The sequence below is a fragment of the Ascaphus truei genome, chromosome 3 (genome assembly GCF_040206685.1).
Source record: "Ascaphus truei isolate aAscTru1 chromosome 3, aAscTru1.hap1, whole genome shotgun sequence".
Lineage (NCBI taxonomy): Eukaryota > Metazoa > Chordata > Amphibia > Anura > Ascaphidae > Ascaphus > Ascaphus truei.
In genome coordinates, this window is record NC_134485.1 from 397,567,266 (window position 1) to 397,593,531 (window position 26,266).

General features: G+C 44.0%; 1 protein-coding gene across 2 annotated transcripts in view; it reads right to left on the bottom strand.

Moving 5' to 3' along the window:
- The window catches only part of LOC142490343 (high affinity choline transporter 1-like), a 46,106-nt gene that overhangs the window by 13,389 nt on the left and 6,451 nt on the right, over positions 1–26,266 (bottom strand). The window lies entirely within an intron of this gene.

Below are 26,266 nucleotides of genomic sequence, written 5' to 3' on the forward strand. Positions count from 1 at the left end.
GTGAGTGACATGAGGGGGGTGAGAGTGTGAGATGGGGAGGGGGGTGAGAGTGAGTGTGACATGGGGAGGGGGGGCTGAAAGAGCTACATGGGGATGGGGATGAGAGAGACATTGGTGGGAGGGAGGGAGACACTGGCAGGAGGGAGAGAGACACACAATGGCTGGAGGGAGAGTGTGAGAGAGACACCGGGTGGAGGGAGAAACAATAGCTGGTTGGAGAGTGCAAGAGAGACACTGGGGGGAGGGAGAGGCAATGGCTGGAAGGAGAGTGAGAGACAATGGAGGGAGGGGGACACTAGGGGGAGGGAGAAAGAGAGAGAGACACACAGGGGGAGGGAAAGAGAGTGGGGGGAGACACTGAGGGGAGGGATAGAGAGGGACTGGAGGGGGAGTGAGAAATACAGGGAGTTGGAGAGACTGGAAGAGGAGTGTGAGACTGGAAGAGGGGAGAGAGTGAGAGACAATGGGGGGAGGGAGAAAGAGACACACACTGGGGGGAGGGAAAGAGAGTGGGGGGGGGAGGGGGAGACACTGAGGGGAGGAATAGAGAGGGACTGGAGGGGGAGTGAGAAATACAGGGAGAGACTGGAAGAGGTTAGAGAGGTCCTGAGGTGTTCTAATGTGGCGGGAAGAGAGAGATTAATAATACAGCAGAAATGGGAACGCTATTAGACAAATATTATAATATTTATTTTTAAGTTATGTAATTTGTGCTATAAATACTTTTTTTGTAGACGCGTGGCGGGGGCGTTACAAAGCTGGTTCGCCCTCAATGGCTGAACCAGCTCACGTGCGCTGACGTCATGTGATTTTGATTACATCAGGCAGGGGGGGCCCGAGAAATTTCATGGATGAAAAGGGGGGCTCGGCATAAAAAGTTTGCTCACCCCTGAGTTAGATCACCGGTTTAGGGAGATAGAACAGAAACGTATTGTACCTCGAGGCCCCAGTATATTGTACGATGAGGTAGCTCCAGAGGAGCTTGTATTTTGGGTACTGCCGAGCAGGGCAGGGCACCGCACATTCACCCAGCTAAGTCGAGCTGACCGGGCCATAGTCGCTAGATACCGGCAGTCACACGGGTATGAGTATCCCTATGTGCCTGAGCCCATCATGAGAGAAATTGAAGATAACCGAGACAGTTGGCTTAGGGAGGCAGTCCAGGAGTATCTTCGGACCAAGTTCGGTCAGGGAGGGTATCACAATGAGGATAAGATTAGTGAGCTAGTACGCATATGGAGCATCGGTAGGTGTATTTACATGCACAGTGTTACATACAGGCCTGAGCATGGGCCGGTTCAGTCGTTCACTGTGACCGTCACTGATCATAATGGACGGCGGGTAAGAAAGCCTGACCCAAGGCACTATCTGTAGGGTTCTCCATGTCGGGAGTACCCGGGTGTACTTGCATTAAAACCACCTCATTATGCCATGTATTATGACAATGTTATGTGTGCTGTTTCCCAGGTGGTTCGCCGCAGGATGGTTCTGCTAAAGATAGGTCCAAGTGGGGACCATTGGATTCCACCATAGGGAGAGTGTGGCCCCCTGTAAACAGCACAGGCTATACCTATCTTCCTTCTACTGTGGTAAGTCCTGTTAAGATCAGGCACCAGTAATCATCATGGGTTTCCCCCCTTCATAGCCCTTTCCTGAGTGGTGGACGCAGGCCTGGACTCTGCTGCAGGCATGAGCAAGAAGGGAGGTTCTGCTGACATCACGAAGGGCGGGGCTAGCTCTATATTTAGCAGTCGACTCCTGAGTAGTTGTTGAGTTCTAGTTATGCCGGGAGTAGGCAAGTCCGTTAGTATGCCGTGAGTACCAGAATCCTGCGGATCGGTCCGAGGAGTTGGAGGAGACCGCGGTCTCCCCTGCGCAGAGTGCAGGAGCTGAGAGAGAGGAGAGACCAGCTTCCTATAGTAGAGCTGATAGCATTATAGTCTTGGTGGACCAATGCCCTCACCCCACTGCCAGGGGTGATGGGAAGAATTCAAGCCCCACCGCGAGGATAACCTCGGGGGTGGGCCACGGGGTATTGAAGCCCTAGCCCAGACCATCCTGCCGGAGGAGTGACTTGGAGGGAAGGAGAGGAGGAATTATATGGGTGGAAGGCGAGTGGCGTAATAACCCGTCCTGGCTATTGTTGTTGCGGCTGCTGGAAGCCCCTATCGTTGGGATATTGCTGCTCTGTCAATAAAAGAGACTATTCGTTATTATCAAAGACTGTGTGTGACTTGGAAACTACCCTGGGACCCAAGGGGTTCTTCTATACCGGTCCTGTCCCATATTCCTGGGAGTATAGAAGATGGGGGCACTGCACCACTAAGAGATCATGGAGGCTACCACCCCAGAAGCCCGTCCTGGCTCCCCCACAACATCACGGGAAGCTCAGGCCCTCCTGTTCCTCACAGGTATGCGCCACACCGCATGTAATCTGCCCCCATGCACCCTAGACACCACCGTAGAGTCTGGGGGAGGGGGGGAAAGCAGGGTTACATAATCATAAGGCTTTTTCTACTGGTTTCTGCTTATTATTGAAATGCCCGCCTTCTAGATGTGTGAAACGATACAAAACACTGAAATCTTCTGTCTGCGTGTAGAGAACTTTTGCAGAGGGACAGCTTAGGATGCTGTTCCCACTCTCCCCCTGTAGCTTCTTGAATAAATATATTCTCTGGCAGACTGTTCTCCTAAAACAAAGGTGAAGCCTCGTTTCTTCCACACCACTAATCTCTTTTTTCTAGAAAGCAATGAAAGATACAGTACAACCACAGCTTCCAAGTTTCATAATAATAAAGAACAACCAGCTGTCTTCTTCCTCACTATTTGTTTTTCAAGCTTGTCCTGGTTTTAGGAAGACTTGGTTTACCATCCTTAGGGTAAATGAAGTTGGAGAGACTGGAGACGTTTGCTCTGCTTTGTAGAGCACCAGATATATAAAAAGAAGTAGTCCAGACACCTATCTTAACTGCTTGCTGCCCTAGGAGCGTGCAATGCATTGCAAAGCAGAGCAGGTGTTAACAAGCAAAACATCTTGCCCAATACTTACTTTCATTTTGTGCCAGGGACGGTCACCACATTTCCATAAAACACATACTTTTTATTTATGTGTATTCAATTATAGCGCTGTTGGCACACATAGAAAAATGTGGTCTACAAATGTATGGGGAACATTTAGTAAATGCCAGCCAAATTTAAAAAATGCGCTAAAGTTTTGGAAATGTTTTTAGTGTTTGCGTATGACCCCTATAGATACATATGCATATCCATTCAAGCCATTATTTAATATGTTGTGATTGTGAATCTATCTTTTGACAGGGAAGATTTTTTGAACACACATTCCCTGCACGCTCTAACCCTAGAACCCACCACATCATATATATATATATATTTGTGTCAAAAGGAGTGCTACTGATCTTGGCCAAATGTATACAACAAAAGACAAAAAATACCCAATGCTACATCCAATGTGACAAAATACATCGTTAAATACTTCAATGTTAGTATTCTCATGAATAAGTTAAACTCTTGGCCAAAAAGTTATAACCCTGCAGCCACATCATGGCGTGACCAGTATGCCGATCCTAACACTACCTGCGAAAATTCTCATTTACCTCTGCAGTGGTGGGAGAATGGTCTCAATAGATCTGTCCTGCACAGGTACATGGAAAAACCTGTTACTTAAAAAGTGGGGAGGGGTGATCTTTTGTCCCATTGGATGTACAGTAGCATTGGGTATATTTATATACATTTGGCCACGCTCAGTAGCACTCCTTTTGACACAAATATATATACTGTATATGATGTGGTGGGTTCTGGTGTTAGAGCTTGCAGGGACTGTGTGTTCATTGATTGTAATTTTCAACTGGTATCAGTTGTTTGGAGGTTGGTGGCCGCTCCTCCCTGGGTTTAAGATCACCCTTTGCATAACAAGGAGTTTCTTTTATTTTTACTGCATATGATTGGTACTGGGGGTCTCCAGGGGTCAATGTGGATTCTCAGGGGTATTTGGGGGTCCCCACTGGTCTCCAGGGGTATCTGGGGGTCTTGCACATCTCTTGGGATCCCCGGGAGCCTGCAGAGTTGACCAGCATATTTATTTCAGCTCCGGAGACCCCCGGATGCAATCCTATGTAATAAAAATATAATTACAGGCAGTTTCATTACCTTTGCAGCTTACCGGTACAGTAATGAAGAGGTTAAATAGCAGGCACAGCTTTGTTGTTGGTACAGGGGGTGGCTGAAGGTGGTAGTTGCCCCAGGGTGGGTGTTTAGGCCTTGCGGGAGAGTGGCAGTATTAGTTAACCCCTTCATTACCTTAATGGTTACAACCGTTATGGTAATGAATGGGGTTAACCCGTCACGCTACCCTACCGCAAGGCCTAAACACAATCATAGGGCAACTACCACCTTCACCCACCTCCTGTACCAACAACACCACACCAGAAAGGGTAAAAGTGCTATTTGCCAAAGATGGTACAGTGATAATCAATACAACTCCCCCCCCCCACCCCTCTATCTCCCCCCCTAACTCATACACTGGCGACACACTTTATTCGAGCTCGGCTAGTCCCATGAATTCGGGTATACCCGGGTGTATTGAGGTTTGTGACTGTTTTCTGCCCGAGTGCATTGAGGTATTTTCCAGGCAGGGATTGAAGCATTTTATTCCCGCTGGCTGCAATACTGCACAGTATATATATATATACTGCATTACAACTCATGAATTTATGCCATCTGGTAGACACGCGAAGCATTGCAGCCTATAAAATCCTAATCATTATCATTTAACAGATCAGCCGCCCGTCAGCAAGGCATAAACCCAGGCTGGGAAGGCAAACGCAACGGGGCTTGTCAGAGGTGAGGAGCGGCACATTCCAGGTATCTGCCAGGTACATACTGGGTATTTGCTCGAATAAAGTGTGTCGGTGCAGTACAGTACAGTAATGGGCAAAATTCCTATTATCCAGATCTGGATAAGAGCGCATTTGCCTATTAAAAATACAACATTAGCCAGACAGCATAAAGTAAACTAAAGTTCTACTTACCCCTGCCAGGATGAAGGCATCCCTCATCCTCATCACCATCCTCTGCGGGCAGCTATATTACAATAAAAAAACGAACTACTGGCCAGTAACCCCTTAATCACTTAGTGATTAGTAACCGCTATAGTAATTAAGGTGTTAACCCCCCTCCCCCGCTACCCACCTGGGAGGCCTAACAACCCTCCCTGGGGCAACTACCCTGATCCCCCACCCCCTCTACCCATTGATTGTCACAGTGGTAAACCATTGCCACAATGACAATGAATGGGCAAGATAAAAAAAAGGCCACAAAATAAAACACATGACATTTAAATAAAAACAAGCATTCCACAATAAAGCCATTGATTGTGACTGTGGTAAACCATGCCCAGAATATGGGCATGGATTTCCACAATGACAATGAATGGGCAACCTAAAAAAAGACATAACCAAAAATACAACACATAACAATTAAATAAAAACATACATTTGCCAAAAAATGCATTGCTTGTCACTGTGATTATCAGTACACAGAAAGAGGCATAGATAAGCACATTGGCAGTCAATGGGCAAACTTAAAATGAAAACACAATAAAATAAATGCGTTTCTTACTTTTGTTTTCTTCACCCTCCGAATCCTACTCCAGCACTATCAATTGACCCACGACTCAATGCACCTCAAACAGCCGATGTGAAGAAGTCCATGATACTCTGTTAATTGAAGAGACGTCTCCAGTAAGTTCTTTTTTTCTTTCTTTTCTTTCCTTCTTTCTTTTCGTCTTGCTTCTCTTCTTTGTAATCCAAAGGGGCCGACATCTTCTTGGCTTCAAATGAGACGGGACAGGCCTTATATAAGGTCTGTGACATCACATTTGAGTGTCAAATGGTACACCCCCAATCTGATTGGCTGGTGTACCATGTGAGAGGTACTCTTTTTTTATGGCTGTGACATCATCAAAAAGGACGGAAGCCAGCCAATCGGGTAGTATATGATTCCCTCCCGTCATTTCAGCAAAAAACAAAATGGCAGCCATCACATGGTCACGAACCAACCAGATTGATGTACATAACATGCATTTCCTTTTTTGGAGTGCTGTGACATCAAAAAGGGAGGGAGGCATGCTACCTGATTGGCTATTTTACCTCCCTTTTTGATGACATCACAAGGAAAGGCATCACATGGTATGTACAACAATCCCATTGGTTGGTGACCATGTGATGGCTGCCATTTTGTTTGTTTGTTTTGCTGAAGTGACATCATCTTAAAGGGAGGGAAGCATACACTACCTGCTTGGCTGGCTTCCTTCCGTTTTGATGACGTCACATACTTTTTTTTAAAAATGAACCTGTCACATGGTACACCAGACAATCGGATTGTCAGTGTACCATTTGACACTCAAATGTTACATCACAGGCCTTGTTCAAGGCCTGTCCCATCTCCTTTGAAGCCAAGAAGGTGATGGGGCAACATTTCCGGACCCTTTTGGATTATACAGCAGAGAGACAGAAGAAAAGAAAGAAGAAAGAAGGAAATAACTTACTGGAGACATCTCTTCAATCAACATATGATCGTGGACTTCTGTGCATCGGCTGTTTGAGGAGCATTGCGTCGTGAGTCAAGAGATGGTGCCCGAGTAGGATTCAGAGGGTGAACATAGCAAATGTAAGAAATACATTGATTGGCTTTAATTTAATTGCGTATTTTTTTAGGTTGCCCATTGTCTGGCAATGTGCTTATCTATTCCCCTTTATGGGTATAGATAATCACAGTGACAAGCATTTTTTGGCAAATGCTTGTTTTTATGTCAGTGTGATGTTTTGTATTTTGTGTTACGTATCTTTTTTTTTAGGTTGCCCATTCAGTGCCATTGTGGGAAAAAAAAAACCTGTTCTGTCATGTAATAAGGGTTTAATGTATACGACAAGCTGCATTTTCATGCAAAAACATCAATTTCACACAGAAATACCATGGTTCCAACTGGATCAATCTGCCGGAGACTTTCACAGCCGCCACCAGTCTAAGTTCTTTTAAAACTGAAGCAGTCTCACATTTTAATCTGGTCTGTAACTGTTACATACACCTATAGTATATATCATCTCTAACTGTGCATGCAATGTCATATGTTCTCTTATGAAACTATGTATTTGTAACCATGTATTATTTGTCATCTTAACTCTATGCCCAGGACATACTTGAAAACAAAAGGTAACTCTCAATATATTACTTCCTGGTAAAACATTATATAAATAAATAATTATTACAGTTTAATGAATACGGTCCATGCTTGACTCTGCATGGTTTATGTTTGCAGACTAGATAACCTCAGATATCTGCTTGGTAAAATGACAGCAATTCATAATATCGATGATGTTAGCACCATTTTCTTTCAAAGGCATCTTGCTACTTATGTAGCACATCCTGCATTAAAGCTGCAGTTCAAGCAATATCCTGCATGTGTGTTTTTTTAAATAAATCAGTTCTGTACTATGAGAAAATACTTGTTGCATTTAAAATAAAAAAAACAAGCATTTTTGTTTCTATGGCAACCATTTACAAAGTCACATCCCCTTCCTTTTCTGAGACAGCCTCTGGCATTTGAGCCCTGCCCTCTCTCTAGCAGTGCACCAATTGTATCTAGTGACTGCTTGGTCACAGGATCTTTCACACAGAACTTTGCATCATGGGTCCTTTTCTGCAGCACTTATTGACCTCCGAGCCGAATCTTCGCCGATTGATTGGCAATTTAGCTAATCACTTGTCAGTGTGTTGATTGTATTGATGCACATACTGTATTGAATGGGAATGAACTGCAGCTTTAAGAGCATTGTAAAAATATTGATCTTTCGTATCTTTAGTAGAAAAAGTAATCAATCATACAGTATATGATTTTAGTGATTGCAATCAGATATTAGGTTGTTCTATATATAGTGTAGCCCTGTTTCCCCCTAAACAAGAAGGCTATCGGTGCTGCCGTTACCTGTTGGCTCACAGAGGGCCTAAGCCACCGCCACGGAGAGCCTGGGGTGATATAATTAACGTCTCGGTGCAGCGCTTCCATCTGCGAGGGATCCCAGCGTAGTGGGAGGAGCCCTTCACAGGAACCAATAATCACACACAGTATGGAATAACAGCTTTTACTAACAACACTTATATCAGATATATCACAACCGTTACTAATGAACGCTAATAAGGTACAGCTACCCTCCAGGCCTCGCACGGCCATAGCCCCCCACCGTGTTCCGAACACCGTGTCCTCAGAGTCCCACCACCCCAATGTGTGAGACAGTGCTGCCTACTAGAATAGGTGTAAGGTTGGTGCACTTGGTGTAGTTAGGTACCTGCCAGGTGCTCCAGCACCCGGGCGTGCCGACAATGGAATCCAGTGATCCAGCGATGAAGTCGCCCGCGATGAGTCCTTCTCCGCGTGGGGGGTATCCGATTGGAGTGTCCCACCATGAAGATAGTCTATTTGTTATAGGTGTCTGGTCCCAGACAACCTATAATCAGGATGCAGCCGCGTCCTGACTGTGTCCCTCACTTTCAACTCTACCGGGGCAGTGTCCCTATCCATGGTCCGGTCCCTGCAGCAACCACAAGCTAGACAGGGGGGTTGGGGCCTAGCTGGGGCATAAGGGGGTATCTGGCCTAGTGCAGGAGTCACAGACTCCTGCACACATACACCCTACCCTGATGGCGTCCCAGCTCCGACTGGCGTGGTCCTAGACACGCCAAATGTATCTATCTGACCGCAGGGAATTGCTGCAGCCCCATTGGCTGCTGGGGGTTGTGTTAGGCAGCCCCAGTGGCTGCTGGGGGTTGTAGTCCCCGCGGAGCACTTTCCCTATAGCCGCCTCGTGCGCCTAATGTACTGCGCATGCGCTAGGGGGTAATGGCTGCCGGGCTCCCTCTGCGCATGTGCGAACCTCCGCGCGTGCGCACGCACTTCCAACATGGCAGCGCCCTTTACCAGGAGATGTCAGAGCCTCCGGCGAACCCATCGCTGGCTCACAACCCCCCTCCCCCCATGTCACCCGCTGCAGTCGAGGTAAGGGTCAAGGGAAGCCCTGGCTACAATAGCAAATAAAAATACCACTTGTGAGCACATTCACATGTCTCAGACACGTCTGCAACCCTGCTTTTCTCCATAATCTCTTAGCATATAGTGCTTCCACTGCAGCAAGGGATTCTGGGAAATGACAGGCAAATGAGCAAATGAGCAAATGAGCATTACTATATCTATAGCCTTTATATACCAACAGAAGACAGAAAGTATTCTTTCTTCACATATTTCCTTTCTAGAAAAGTGTCTTCAGCTTGGACTACGTATCCTTCATTTTCTTGTGATTGGTGGACTAAAGTTCTATTTGTGATCTGAATCTTTAAGAAGTTGAATCCCATTAGTTGTGGGCACTTCCGCTGGAAAATGTAGGTGTATAAAAGCTGCACTTCATTTATTTGGCAGCTAAACATGAAGCCCATTTCCGTCACGGAGCTTCACTAATTGAAGCCTAATGATTTCAGCTTTCTTAAGTGTTCCTACCAGTGTGTGGTAGCGGAATGCCTCGCGATTCCAGCGGCACAGCATGAGAGCAGAGGAGTTTGCAGAGAAAACAAGCACACTCTGTTCCCTCTCGGTATAATAATAACAGAAATACTTGACCTTTTTGTGGTGAATTCACATCATAAGGTAACAATTTGAAATGTAATTTAGGTTTTACTGAAAGCTTAAACAAGAAGATGTCCTTAACGTCTTCACTGCAAGAGAGGCTTGCAACACATTAAAAAAAAACCTAACAAAGGGGGTTCTCATGTACTTAAAAGAGCAATTCCCCCCCTGTGCCCCCCCCCCCCACCCCAACCCCCATTTCTTATAAGTAGATATGAAGCAGAGTGTCCCTGGAGCTGAACTGCTTTCATTTTAGCTCCGGGGGGGACTCCTTTGTTCCTGAGATACTTTCCCGGAACGGTGCCATTCTTGTGTTTAAATTCCCCACATCTCACAGGTCAATAGGAAGGAAGCAGTGACAGATGACGTTGCGGCTTTCTATTGGTCCATGTGACACGGGAGATTTAAACCTCCATTTCCCTTGAAGGGGATTGGTACCAATGCTAGCTTCAGTGGTAAGCATCTGAAATAGCACATTTTAGCTCCTGGGACTATTGCTTCCCATCCCGTTTCTTCACCTGTCTCGACTACTGTAACTCCCTCCTCCTTAGTCACCCCCTCTCATCTTCTATACTCCTGCAGCAAATACAAAATGCTGCAGCCCGAACACTTCTCAATCTCCTCTGCTTTGCCCACGCCACTGCTCTCCTCTCTCAACTCCTCTGGCTACCCATCCAACAACATTCTCTATTCAAATGTCTCACCCTGGTATACAAATCTCTTCATGGACTTGCTTCCCCTTACTTTGCAGCACTCATCTCTTGCTATACCTCTACCCATCCTCTGCGCTCCCTGACTGCCACAACCCTAACTTCCCCCCCTCCCCAACCTCCTGAGTCTCTTCTTGAATCTGATCATTTGACTTACTTTCCCCCTTCCACTGGAACAAGCTCCCCCACCACATCCAATCTTCCCCCTGCCTAACTATCTTCAGAAGTCAACTCAAAACTCATCTCTTCTCCATCACATTTCATGATCCCCCGTTAACCTCCTTCTATCCCAACCTCTCCCTCATCCCACCCTCCCCAACGTCCATGATCTTCCCTACTCTTAGCTCTTCCTAGACTTTCTTAACGTCCCTCCAAAACCTCCAAAGTCAGCCACCTCACTGATCCAATTACCTCCACTGTCCCCACTGTCGAACTCCTCAGAATGCCATCAACCAGACTAAATCCAGAGACCTGACCACAACACTTGCCCACCAACCAAGCTCTCAATGCATCTAACCATAACCTAAACATAAGGTGCCCACCCCTGCCCACCACAAAGACATCTTAAAAATTGCTCTATGCTCATCGCATGAAATTTCCATATATAATCACACGATTGTTTTACTAACTAATGTACAGCGTCCTGGATAAGAGTGTTATATAAATTATATATATATATATATATATATTATATATATGTAGCCAGGTCACCCTTGGCCCCCTGCGACCTCCCAGGGAGCCTCCATGGCCAGGACCGATGTCGGGTACTGCCGGAGACCAGCGGCAGATCCGACGGCCATTCCGGAGGGTGGGGCTGAGGAGGGAGCAGCGCCTCTTCTCCGTGAGGGGGCCGGTTGCCGGGGACGCGATCGGGCCGTCGCTAAGGCCGCGGTCGCGTCTCTAAGGTCCCGGCGGCCGGCGAAGAGGGCGCCGCCATTACTCAGCCACTCGCGCATGCGCAGTGATCGCGCATGCGCCAGGGAGCCCCGCGAGTCAGGTAGACATCGCGCTAGTGTAGGAACAGGCCAGGAGAGTCGCGCGAGAGTAGGGATAGAGAGGGAGATGTTGTGGTGGCCATTAGGGGTTAGTGCAGGCGCAGGGAAGGTGCGCACGCGGCCCCAATGTAAGTACAGCCTCCACGGGACTACAATTCCCATGAGGCTTAGGGCCAAGCACACCAGGTGCTACAGTGTGGCCAATGAGGGCCAAGAGTCTGAGAGACAAGTGGATACAGTTTCGCGGGCTTGCAGCTGCGTGGGCAGTCAGAGACCGGAGCAGCCCAGGGAAGGAGGTAGGGTACAGGAGTCAGGGACTCCCTGTACTAGGCCAGCACCCCCAGGGCCCAAGATAGCTCAGCTCCCCAGTAAGGTGAGTGTTGCCAGGGACAGCCCTCAGGTTAGGGACCCTGCCACTTACATTAGTGGGAGCTGGGAAAGAAAGGTTACAGAGAGTTGGAGTTAGGGAGCTGTGAGGGAAGGAAGGGTGCGGGGAGCGAGTGCAGCTCCTGCCCCATATAGGTACCTACACCCAAGGTAGGCCCCAACTCCCCACTAGTTTAGTGGGTAAATGCTTAGGGAGGCCCAAGATAGGGACGCTGCCCTTAGTGTAGAGTGCTGCCTTGTCAGAGTCACGTGCTGCGAGTTAGTGCTGTGAGGTGTGACAGGCAGGCACCTTGTTGCGCAGCACGTGGGCTGCAGCATCCAGTGAGCTACAGCTTGCTGCTGTAGGCACTGGGACTTGTTAGGTGTTAGTGAGGCTGAGGGGACTAGGGTAGTTAGGGGAGTGGGACAGGTCTTTAACCCCGGTAGGCCCCTAGGAGTTTCCCCAAAGCCACTTCAGGTTGCTGTGCTATAGGGACGGCCTATAGCATAGAGCGTGTCATTTAGTGCTACAGGGACAGGCCCTAGGTTAGGGTTCCTGTCACGTTAGAGCCAAGTGTTAGTTAGGGACTCAGCGGACGCTGCGGTTCCTGTGAAGCGGTTCGGACCCACGTTGGGGTCCGCAGAGACTATTCCAGAGTGAGACCGCCCTGGCGGTCCGCGTACAAAGGAATTCGGTTGGAGGATCAGACGGATTTATCACACGTCTGACCCTTTGCGAAGCCAGTTGCTGATCCGAGTACCGGAGTGCTCGGCAGGTACCATACAGTCATAAGTGCACCAACGGGCCCTTAGTGTAACTGTGACTGCGCAGTCACCCACGTTCTCTCCAAGAGTGCGGGACATTGGGTGGGGTTCTTTGGACACTGGGTGGGATCACCTGGTGTTGGGGAAGCATCCTGCGCGACGCAGTAGGTTTCTCCTCTAGTGAGGGACACAGGTTATATTGTGGTATTGCCGTGATACATTGTTTGCATGTTAGTAAAGTCCTTAGTTATTATACCTCACCGTGTATGTTATTATTGATTGTCCTGCGAGGAACCACTCCCCCTCTGGTGGGAGCCATCGCAGGTGGAGGCGCTGTATCGAGTAAGTGGTTGTCCCTAGTATTGTATTGCCCCAGGTTCCCCGTGGCGGAAGCTCAGCCCTCCTGTGAACCAACAGGTAATGCACCACACCTATGGTAACATCGTATGTTCCCTTGCACCCCACACTATATCTGCGATTGGGGGGGGAATACCCATTACATATATATGAAAAAACAAGAAAAAAACAGGCGCACTCCTAGTGTAATAAAGTACAAAAAATATTTTATAGGACTAAAACCATATAAAAAGCGCACTCACAAACAGAGCATATAATCAAGCATTTATGAGATATACTCAATCGCCATAGTCTGCAGGGTTCCACGCCAGCCGTTCCTTAGGTGCCTCCTCTGCTGTAACCGATTACTCTTCAAGAGGATGATGTCATCACTCAGCGTCTCGTTGAAGGTTCCCTCCGGCAACAACACTCTCCGCTGGCAATAGCCAACATGAAAAACTGCACACACCGCAGCTAGGGGGGAATCGGCAATCCAAAAGCAGTCCCCAATAATCACACAGGTAGTCTCTCTGCTCGTCAGTACTAGCTAGCGTGCTCGCTACTTTAGGAAACACCCTACGCGTTTCATCACTAATGACTTCGTCACGGGATGATTCTATTGGTCACAGTGGTACATTTATTTTCTATTATATATTTTTTTATATAAAAATTTTTTTTCATTTTTGATACACATATAAATAAATTCATGGTAATATAAAAAGTATATGTGCATATACATATGCATTCAATATAGAAATGCCAATATTGATATAGGGTTGTGGACCCGTCCATCTCTTCTGTCCTTGTTTCTTCCCTTCTGTTCCTCTGATTCATGATCCCATTGTTTTTGGGATTTAATTGTATATGAAAATGTTCTGTTAATATAACTCAGGTTTTTTTCCTATTAGTCAAGAAATCACGTTTATTGCTATCTCGTTGGAGATTTAATGATTATCTGCTATGTTGTTATCATTATTAAAGTGATTGTATATATATACATCTTTTGTCTATCCTAGCGAGTTGGTCGTTGGTATACTGATGTATATTGTATCGCTCTAAATACTAAGTTTGTAGTGTTTATATTATATTGTATATATTGTTCGTAATGTTTCAATATAATATTTTATTTACATAGTAAACAATTCTTCTTTATGCTATAGAATGGCTAACACTGCTGTCCGGCAATGAGATAGGGTTAAACTACGTGTGATGTAGGGAATCCTCTCAACACTCTTATTGGTTAATCACAACGTCTGTCTGAATATAAATGTACCACAGTGACCAACAGAATCATCCCCTGACGAAGTCATTAGTGACGAAACGCGAAGGGCGTTTCCTAAAGTAGCGCGCACGCTAGCTAGTACTCACGAGCAGAGAGACTACCTGTGTGATTATTGGGGACTGCTTTTGGATTGCCGATTCCCCCCTAGCTGCGGTGTGTGCAGTTTTTCATGTTGGCTATTGCCAGCGGAGAGTGTTGTTGCCGGAGGGAGCCTTCAACGAGACGCTGAGTGATGGCATCATCCTCTTGAAGAGTGATCGGTTACAGCAAAGGAGGCACCTAAGGTACGGCTGGCGTGGAACCCTGCAGTCTATGGCGATTGAATATATCTCATAAATGCTTGATTATATGCTCTGTTTGTGAGTGCGCTTTTTATATGGTTTTAGTCCTATAAAATATTTTTTGTACTTTATTACACTAGGAGTGCGCCTGTTTTTTCTTTTTTTTTTCTTGTTTTTTCAGATATCTATGGGATTTGGTGATCCATATATTCGGGCTGCAAATCTCCAGGGACTAATTACATTCATGGACTCATATTTGTGGACTGGTCATATATATATATATTTTTTTAATTTTTTATTACATATATTTTTTAATTGTCCAATATTTTTTATATATATTTTTTTTATATATATGTTTTCAGTAATACTTATATGTCTATTTTATATAGCTGCTATATTCGCCTTTAGGGATTTATAGGTCGTATAGCCTATTGCCATACTCTATCCAACACAGCTAATTTTATAAGTTATATATTTAGTATAGTATACTTAAGCGCTTCTCCAATTTGTTTGTTTTTTCTTTATATATATATATATATATATATATATATATATATATATATAAATGGGGGGGGGATTGGGCGGGTCATATATTTAATTTGTTTTTGACTGAATTAAACTGTTATTCTCTTTTGTTCACCTCTTGCAAAAATTTGATATTATGTCAATATTTGCCAAAATTCGCTGGACATTAAAAATCTCTCTCCATTTCTGGCCTGCCCTGTAATATCCACACATTGTCTAAATTGCAACTTTCGTGAGAATCTCAACTAGTATAACATTTTCGCAAATAAAACTTTAATGAAACTGCAAGAGGTTCGCTACAAAGCAGCTGTAAAACGTGACCTAAAATACTTCTTACAAATTAAGCTTAAAAACTCAAATTCTTTACAAACCAAATGATCTAAGCCAGCGGTCCCCAACCTGCTTTACATTGAGCACCCCATGCTAGAAAATATTTGTTCAGTGAATCCCTAATAAAAAAGAATGTTGCTAACAAACTGTTTGACCAATCCCAGGCAATATATTGTACTGAACACGTGCGGAGAACACATGCTTAATAAGGCTCTAAACTGCACCCTAGTGTATGCAGACAGCATGGGTGGAATAGCTGTCAATTACTGCAGGAGCTTCCAAAGTCACGCCACACAATGCCCTGCTACTGTGAATGCAAATCATTGTGGGGTCTTACTACAGATGCAGCCACCAGTATCCGATCACTTGCCTGGGTAAAAACTAAGGCATCTCACAGTAAATGCCTCAACATTTCTGTGAGATTCCTAATGGCCCATCATATGAACACAGCAGGGGTCCCTGCAGTCCCATTCAGTTTGAATGGGACTGCAGGGACCCCCTGCTGTGTTAATCCGATGGGCCATTAGGAATCTCACATAAATGTTGAGGCATTTACAATGAGGTTAGGTTGCCCCAGATTTTCCAAGGCAAGTGATCTAATACTGGTGGCTGCATCTGTAAGTGCACAGTTCCCACACAGGCTCAGAAACCCTCTATACTGCCTGGGATTCGCCATGACCTATTTTTGGGGTCAAACAACTTTGAGACATCTCACAAACCCCTATGGGCTTCCCGTCCCCCCTGTTGGGAATCACTTCTATAATCCCTTCATTTCACACTTGTCTAGTTTATTTGGGATATCTCAAGTTGAAATAATGTAACCCATTTGCTGAGAGAGGGGCCAACAACACATTGCACAAGAATGCACCGCTGGTCCCTCGGACAGCAAATCAGACGTTGTAGAGATGTAGTGTGTGTGGAATGTTTAACCAAATTTGGCGCTCATATACATTTACAATAACAGTGATATAATCAATATAATAGTGATAATGGTGATACTTAGACAAACACAATGGTTGATTGCAGTTGTGACCTGGTGTAGGATTTCTTTCTCAATCCTCATAGAAAGTGGCAAGTGGATCATCAGGAAGCGCATACTATGTGGGAACACATAAAAAGAAAAATGCTTTTGGTGCAGTATTGTGCAAACAGTGATGGAGTAAAGTTGCTAGCACAGAATGTGTACACAGAATACTCACAAACGTGAGGTAGGATGAAGGCACATAAAGGTATCTTTAAGAGCTGGTGTCAATCTGTGGAGTATGGTGTTGCCAGAATACTGTGGTTCCCAGCTGACCTTTAGGGCAGGAAAACACTGGACATAGCGTAGACCGTAAAACAATTTAATAAACGAAGTAGTTATAATCCAATCTACTCACATGTTGCAAGATTAAAAACAGCATTTTAGATCTCAATGATCTCTGCAAATATCGCTCGATGCTGCCACCGGATGGGGCCTCTCTCTCTGGTCTCCCTCCTTCTCTGCTGTGCGTGTCACGAGTGCGTGTCAGCAACCGGAAGTGACGTCATCGGCATCCAAGGGTTCCGGTGGGTAGAGACAGCGTCACTCTACGCGTTTCACCTTACTTGGCGTCCTCAGGAGTGACGTTGTGAGAGGTATAACTGATATATATACACCCTCCAATTAGTTGTTAATTGATTTACTGGGAGATACTGGTAGACAATTATCTCTAGGATTACAATTGCCTAGATGGCTGCTCTGGTGTATAGCAGGGGTAATTGGGCACACAGTCTTGCAGGGCAGTCAGTAAGACTTAACCACTAAATGCCTGTCCATTGATGTATTGGACATATATATTCTGCAGACAGTGATTGCCCAACGGCACCCGCTATATCAAACATGTAGATGTGTTGCTTGCATATAAATAGAGCCATATTATTAAACACCAGAGTATGTAAGGGATAGCTAAATCACTTATAGATGCATAAACATTTACATATATCTGATCTCCAAATACATCCTAACTAAATAATCTGATTTATCCTACTGATACAAAATCTAATGTACAAAATAGCATGATGATATATATATTGTACAAAATAGCATGATGATATATATTGCTAGCCTAAGCTGGCATCAGAATGGGGGTAATAAGTTGCCACATGTAATGGGCAATCTTAAAGGCAGATACATACAATTTATTATTCCTCTGTATCATACATATGCAGAGTTCAAAAAGTGTTAAAACTAATCTATAGTGATCTCATGCTCTAACTAAATAGAAATTAATAAAATACAGTATAAAATGTCGTGGGGGGAATAGAAACGAAAAGTTATTGCAGGAAACATAAGAATATAAAACTTATAAAAATTCTTATCAAAGTCATATAAAAATCTTATAAAAACTTATAAAAAAGGTTTAATGTCAAATTCTAAGTTAAGGCCCGAGGGGGACATAGTACTGAGTTCAAACATCCAGAAGGATTCTCTCTTTAAAAGAGCTGAATGTCTGTTGCCACCCCTCCAATGTGGCATAACCTGTTCTATGGCCTTAAAAGTTAACCCTATTGGGTCCGAGTTGTGCATTAACAAGAAATGATTGGAAACACTATGAGTAGTGAGTTTTTTCCTAATGTTTCCAATATGTTCTAGTATGCGTGTCTTCAAAGGACGAATTGTTTTTCCAATGTATTGAAGACCGCAACTGCACTCAATGAGATATATTACAAAATGTGACCTGCAATTGAGATGCTGTTTTATATTGTACATTTTCTTGGTAGCATAGGACGTGAAACTGTTGGTAACTTTAGAACTAAAATTACAAGCTGTACACATTTTACAGCCGTAAAAACCTTGTGTCGGATTCAGCCAGCCAGAATGATTAGCAATGTTTTTTTCCCTGAGGGCGCTAGGGGCCACAATGTTTTTAATGTTCGGGGCTTTCCTATAAATCATTTTCACTTTGTCCGGTAGATGTTTCCCAATGATTGGATCATTTTTTAATATGGACCAATGTGAATTGATAATGTTATTGACTTTAAATGCGTCCTTGTTGTATTGTGTGATAAATGGCACGTGAATGCTCGTAAAGGGGTGATCTTTTGGTTTGGGTACTAACATGGATTCTCTTGGTGTATTGGCAGTTCTTTCTAAAGCACTGTGGTTGACATCCTCTCTATATTTCCTTTCTCTGAACTTCCTCGACAGGACCACCGATTGTTCCTGAAAAACATTGTTATCAGAATGATTATTGGTCTCCCTGGGGGTTGCATAAGGTTCTTATGGATCTTTGGTAGGAAATAGAAGACGGGGAACATTGGATCCTGTAAATTAAGAAACAGGAATTCGTGTTTCTTAATGTACAGGATCCGATGTTCCCCGTCTTCTATTTCCTACCAAAGATCCATAAGAACCTTATGCAACCCCCAGGGAGACCAATAATCTCTGGTATAGGATCCCTAACAGCAAATTTATCGGAATACATAGATCACTATCTACAAGAGATTGTAAAAAAACAAAAATCTTATTTGAAAGATACCACCGATGTGATCCTACTGCTGAGGGATATCCAATGGGAAAAGAACTTCATATTGGTCACTACAGACGTGACGGCTCTGTACACATCCATCAGACATGGAGATGGGTGCAGAGCCGCTAAGCTGTTTTTGGAAAAAGAGGGAAATATTCCCACTATTCAAATAGAATTTCTAATTAAATGCATTGAATTTGTCCTCAGTAGGAACTTCTTCTGGTTCTGCGATGAATTTTTCCTCCAATTATGTGGAACCGCCATGGGGACCAAATTTGCGCCCAGCTACGCGAACCTCCTCATAGCCATGTGGGAAGATCAATACATATGGTCATGGGCGGGTCTGGGCGCAAATTTGGTCACATGGCGCAGATATATAGATGACATCCTCTTCGTGTGGAAGGGTCCACAGGGAGATCTAGATACATTCCTCAAAAATCTAGATAATAATGATTTTAATCTAAAATTTACCTCCATTTCCAGTGTCTCCTCGGTGAACTTCCTCGACCTCACCATTTATCTAGAAAACAACACCATTAAAACAAAAAATTATTTTAAGGATGTTGACGCAAACAACTATATCTTACGGTCAAGCTGCCATCTAAATAGATGGATTACCAACATCCCATATGGGCAATATAGACGTTTGAAGCGCAATTGTTCTGATAACAATGTATTTCAGGAACAATCGGTGGTCCTGTCGAGGAAGTTCAGAGAAAGAAAATATAGAGAGGATGTCATCTACAGTGCTTTAGAAAGAACTGCCAATACACCAAGAGAATCCATGTTAGTACCCAAACCAAAAGATCACCCCTGTACGAGCATTCACGTGCCATTTATCACACAATACAACAAGGACGCATTTAAAGTCAATAACATTATCAATTCACATTGGTCCATATTAAAAAATGATCCAATCATTGGGAAACATCTACCGGACAAAGTGAAAATGATTTATAGGAAAGCCCCGAACATTAAAAACATTGTGGCCCCTAGCGCCCTCAGGGAAAAAAACATTGCTAATCATTCTGGCTGGCTGAATCCGACACAAGGTTTTTACGGCTGTAAAATGTGTACAGCTTGTAATTTTAGTTCTAAAGTTACCAACAGTTTCACGTCCTATGCTACCAAGAAAATGTACAATATAAAACAGCATCTCAATTGCAGGTCACATTTTGTAATATATCTCATTGAGTGCAGTTGCGGTCTTCAATACATTGGAAAAACAATTCGTCCTTTGAAGACACGCATACTAGAACATATTGGAAACATTAGGAAAAAACTCACTACTCATAGTGTTTCCAATCATTTCTTGTTAATGCACAACTCGGACCCAATAGGGTTAACTTTTAAGGCCATAGAACAGGTTATGCCACATTGGAGGGGTGGCAACAGACATTCAGCTCTTTTAAAGAGAGAATCCTTCTGGATGTTTGAACTCAGTACTATGTCCCCCTCGGGCCTTAACTTAGAATTTGACATTAAACCTTTTTTATAAGTTTTTATAAGATTTTTATATGACTTTGATAAGAATTTTTATAAGTTTTATATTCTTATGTTTCCTGCAATAACTTTTCGTTTCTATTCCCCCCACGACATTTTATACTGTATTTTATTAATTTCTATTTAGTTAGAGCATGAGATCACTATAGATTAGTTTTAACACTTTTTGAACTCTGCATATGTATGATACAGAGGAATAATAAATTGTATGTATCTGCCTTTAAGATTGCCCATTACATGTGGCAACTTATTACCCTCATTCTGATGCCAGCTTAGGCTAACAATATATATCATCATGCTATTTTGTACAATATATATATCATCATGCTATTTTGTACATTAGATTTTGTATCAGTAGGATAAATCAGATTATTTAGTTAGGATGTATTTGGAGATCAGATATATGTAAATGTTTATGCATCTATAAGTGATTTAGCTATCCCTTACATACTCTGGTGTTTAATAATATGGCTCTATTTATATGCAAGCAACACATCTACATGTTTGATATAGCGGGTGCCGTTGGGCAATCACTGTCTGCAGAATATATATGTCCAATACATCAATGGACAGGCATTTAGTGGTTAAGTCTTACTGACTGCCCTGCAAGACTGTGTGCCCAATTACCCCTGCTATACACCAGAGCAGCTATCTAGGCAATTGTAATCCTAGAGATAATTGTCTACCAGTATCTCCCAGTAAATCAATTAACAACTAATTGGAGGGTGTATATATATCAGTTATACCTCTCACAACGTCACTCCTGAGGACGCCAAGTAAGGTGAAACGCGTAGAGTGACGCTGTCTCTACCCACCGGAACCCTTGGATGCCGATGACGTCACTTCCGGTTGCTGACACGCACTCGTGACACGCACAGCAGAGAAGGAGGGAGACCAGAGAGAGAGGCCCCATCCGGTGGCAGCATCGAGCGATATTTGCAGAGATCATTGAGATCTAAAATGCTGTTTTTAATCTTGCAACATGTGAGTAGATTGGATTATAACTACTTCGTTTATTAAATTGTTTTACGGTCTACGCTATGTCCAGGGTTTTCCTGCCCTAAAGGTCAGCTGGGAACCACAGTATTCTGGCAACACCATACTCCACAGATTGACACCAGCTCTTAAAGATACCTTTATGTGCCTTCATCCTACCTCACGTTTGTGAGTATTCTGTGTACACATTCTGTGCTAGCAACTTTACTCCATCACTGTTTGCACAATACTGCACCAAAAGCATTTTTCTTTTTATGTGTTCCCACATAGTATGCGCTTCCTGATGATCCACTTGCCACGTTGTAGAGATGTAGCCAGACTCACTGGACCCGCTTCCCTGGGAAACTGTGGAATCCTGACCGTGGCATCACCAAGCAGTGGGAAATCTCTCTGTGGAGGGTCCCATTCAGAAAGCAGCCACTTCTTTTACTTTCCCCAGAACCGCAGCGTTTTGCCTTTTATGTGGCTCCGAGAAAACTAAGTCTGTCTACATCTGTACTGTGTCAACAATCATGACAGCCACACGTGAGGCAATCACACTTGCTAACATAGTGTTAACATGCCTGATTTGAGGCATTTCAGCTTGTCATATATTTTTTTATTTAAATGAATATAAGGAACTGATACTCCAAATTACCCTCTAAATGTATGTGTTAAAGTATTGCTTGAATAAAATATAGTTTATAGCAAATGAGTGGCATGTATATTCTATTATAATAATGCAATTAACATTGTACACGTACTTAACTGTCTCATTCTGCTTTCAACACCAGAACACTACGTGAAGGCATAACCCAGGATTAATCAAGCTCCGATGTGGGGTAACGCACCCAATCTGGCAATTACTGCTATTCAAGTCAATTGCAGAATTTGATGAATCTGCCCCATAGTGCTAGGACCACATCTGGCAACCAAATCCCAAAATTAGCTGCAACACTGTAGTGTAGGAAAGGAGAAGCAAAAGGCTGTGACAATGGCTCCAGAAGGCTCTGCTTGACCTTCAACATCATCCTTGCGAAGCATTCTAGCCAACTCTGCTTCTTTATTTGAAGGTTTTTTGTTTTTTAGGAATATGAGGTATCATTGTTGTACTTTCTTCCTGAAACAAACCCCTCAATGCAAGACCATGACAAAGAAATAGAATGATCAGGAACTAAACATTCGGGCAAAAGGCAGACCAATGTCCTGGTACCAAACCAAAGTGAATGATCAGAAGAATATACTGTACTGTGCACTGCTAAAAATTACCCTGAGAGACAAGTGTCCAAAAATAATATAAGAGAATAAGAGCTGCCAATAATTATTCCATATCAGTCCTTTTATCTAGCGACAGGACAGCCAAATGTGTTGCGTCATAGGGGATACTTGTTGCTGCTTCTGTATAACAATAGAACTTCTCCGCATCAGACAACATGTAATGCGTGAAGGGCAACACAAACAAACCCTAAACAGTGGGACCTTCCGATTATCTGCTATTAGACAATGCAAGACACTGAAGAGAGCTCCTTCATTTCCCTCCCAAATCTAGCCATTACGAGCTTCACTGTGTTAGCAAGGGCGCTAGCAGATATCTCAGAAACATCTTACTCCAGTCATTCAGAATTTGAGTTAATCTTAGTTTAGGAACTCAAACATCTAAGCATTCTGGGAATTGTAGTCCTTTATCTCTCATCATATACTATGATGCACAAATCCCAGAATGATTAGTGGTAACTTGGACCAGATTTACCTGACACCTTGCCATTAGTTGACAGGTATTGTCTTGCGGCTCTCCTTCAGAGGTAATAAGGCAAAGTTCATTATTCCTAATGTTATGATCATATATTTACAGTATAAGGTGCAGATTCTGCTGTACAGTACAATCAGACTGCGAAAAAAATATTAACAAAATTTACTGATATAGAAGTGTAACCCCTTTCCCCCCACCCCAAGAGAGATATCGTTCTGGTTACCGGTGTAGTGCTGCTTACCTGTTAGGCTTACAGGATACTGAGTGTCCGCCGGACGGGCTTTTCGATCTGTAGCTCTCATCTTTGGTGCAGTGTCTCTATTCCAACAGGGCCTATCAGAGATAGCTGCAGTCCCTGCCAGAAAACCTCTTTCCCTCTCCTGAAAGACTGCAGCCTCAGGCAGGAGTAAAACATAACTTGGGTCTGTATTCTGTACAGCATCGCATACAGCACACTGACATCATACAGCACACTGGCATCATACAGCACACTGGCATCATACAGCACACTGGCATCATACAGCACACTGGCATCATACAGCACACTGGCATCATACAGCACACTGGCATCATACAGCACACTGACATCATACAGCACACTGGCATCATACAGCACACTGGCATCATACAGCACACTGGCATCATACAGCACACTGACATCATACAGCACACTGGCATCATACAGCACACTGGCATCATACAGCACACTGGCATCATACAGCACACTGGCATCATACAGCACACTGACATCATACAGCACACTGGCATCATACAGCACACTGGCATCATACAGCACACTGACATCATACAGCACACTGGCATCATACAGCACACTGACATCATACAGCACACTGGCATCATACAGCACACTGGCATCATACAGCACACTGGCATCATACAGCACACTGGCATCATACAGCACACTGGCATCATACAGCACACTGGCATCATACAGCACACTGGCATCATACAGCACACTGGCATCATACAGCACACTGGCATCATACAGCACACTGGCATCATACAGCACACTGGCATCATACAGCACACTGGCATCATACAGCACACTGGCATCATACAGCACACTGGCATCATACAGCACACTCTGCTTCTGTGGTCCCTGGAGCCAACCTCTGGAGCTTGAGGCCCTAAGAATCTCTCCTTGACTCTCACACTCCCAGGTGGAGCATGGGCTAGTATAAAAAAAGAGTGATAGTGCGCAGCTAATAACGTGATAATATGATAGAATACACAATTGTGAATACAGAGTATAATAAACAATAGTGATGACCTTGTAGGTGTAAATTCACAAATATTGCGTCTGCAGCCTTTCTTGGGGGGTGGCTCGACACCCCTGGGACTAGAGAAACAGAGAAAAGACAAGGCGCACAACGCACATAGTGAAATACAGTTTAAAAAGTTAATTTTACTAGAAGATAATAAGTTCTGCGTACATCAAAGTGTATAAAATCAAGCATTTGATAAGTGGGGTTACCATACAGGGGAACAGCTGGACTCGTCAGGCTTCATCCACTATCAGGAGAGGAACCGGAGACCAACGATCATCCGACCAGGTAGGGGGGTCCTCTGGATCCGTGGAGGGCACTCACTCCGTTCCTGGATGCTGAGATGTTAAATCCGCAGTGTGGCTATACACACAAGTCCCAAGAACAAGTGCAGTCTGCTCTGCTGTTGCCTTCCACTGCTACACGCCGACAGCACGCCGTTGCGCCTCGCGGGACGTCCGCTGATGACGTCACTGGTTGCTCTTTCAGTGCAGAGCCCAGGGCAATGTCTACAGTGTCCACAGTATTAGCGCAAAGCGCCGTACGGCAACCAGGGAGGCACAGAGTGAATCAGGCAGGGATGACTGACACAAGGGACAGGGAGGGGTGGATAAAAGATAATAAACTATAAAATATAGTTAAGAAATGAGCTGAAACACACTCCAACGCGTTTCGTAACACACAGTTACTTCTTCAGGGAGTAAATGCAACTGGGGAAGTGTACACTTTTATACATCAAACGCCCAATCAGAAATAAGGTGTCATATTGCTGCACCAATCAATAGAGGTACAGCTCAAAGCTCATTAAAGATACATGCACATACAGTGTTAATTAAGAGAAACAGAACCTTTACACAATATAAAATACAATAAAATAAAACAATAATAAGTAAATACATTAAGCGACTGAGTTTCTGGGGGCAGCTGCAGCATGTGGGGGGGGGGGGTTCACTCTGTGCCTCCCTGGTTGCCGTACGGCGCTTTTGCGCTAATACTGTGGACACTGTAGACATTGCCCTGGGTCACTATTCACCTAGTTTGCGCCGTGGATACCTATCAGTTGCACGTATTCATTACATGTTGTCTGATGCAGAGAAGTTCTCTTATAGACGCAAAAAGTCGGTAACCGGTGCATCAAAGCATATGAGTCCCAATAATATTGTAATAATTATTCCGTAGGGAAAACTCCAAAATGATGGTGAGAAATGGAAACATACCCTAATAGGGCAAGGGACTAGTACCTAGTGCTAACCAGCACAATAACAGTACAAAGATTGTCCCAACCATAATAACTAGGCATAGTATGTAAGAAAAAACTCACTTTTAGTTCCAGAGGAGCAGTCCCATCAGGTATCCTGAACAGCGTGCAATTCACCAAGCAGGGGAAGATGAACAGATGAAAAAAAGGCAGTGCACTGTCTGTAATAAATGGAGGAGGCTAATGGTAGCAAAAACAACCTTTTAATAAATAAAAGGATCAAACATCACCCCTGGGTCATCCAGAAAACGCTCACCTACGCGTTTCGGGCCGTGCGCGTAGGTGAGCGTTTTCTGGATGACCCAGGGCTGATGTTTGATCCTTTTATTTATTAAAAGGTTGTTTTTGCTACCATTAGCCTCCTGCATTTATTACAGGCAGTGCACTGACTTTTTTTCATCTCTTACAGACGCAGCAACAAGTACAGCTCAACCCCCTTATAACGCTGTGTTTGGGGTCCAAAGAATCACATCGTGCTATAAGCGGATCGTATTAGAAATAATGTACAATTGTGTGTATTGTACAATAAAGTATTTAAGATATCAATAATCGTGCTGTAAAGTATCCATAAATGCAAAAATTGGGCGCCACCCTTGCATCGCGTTATAAGCGGATTCGCGTTGTAACGGATCGCGTTATAACGGAGTTGAGCTGTGTTCCCAATGACGTAACACATTTGGCTGTCCTGTTGCTAGATAAAAGGACTGATATGAAATAATTAT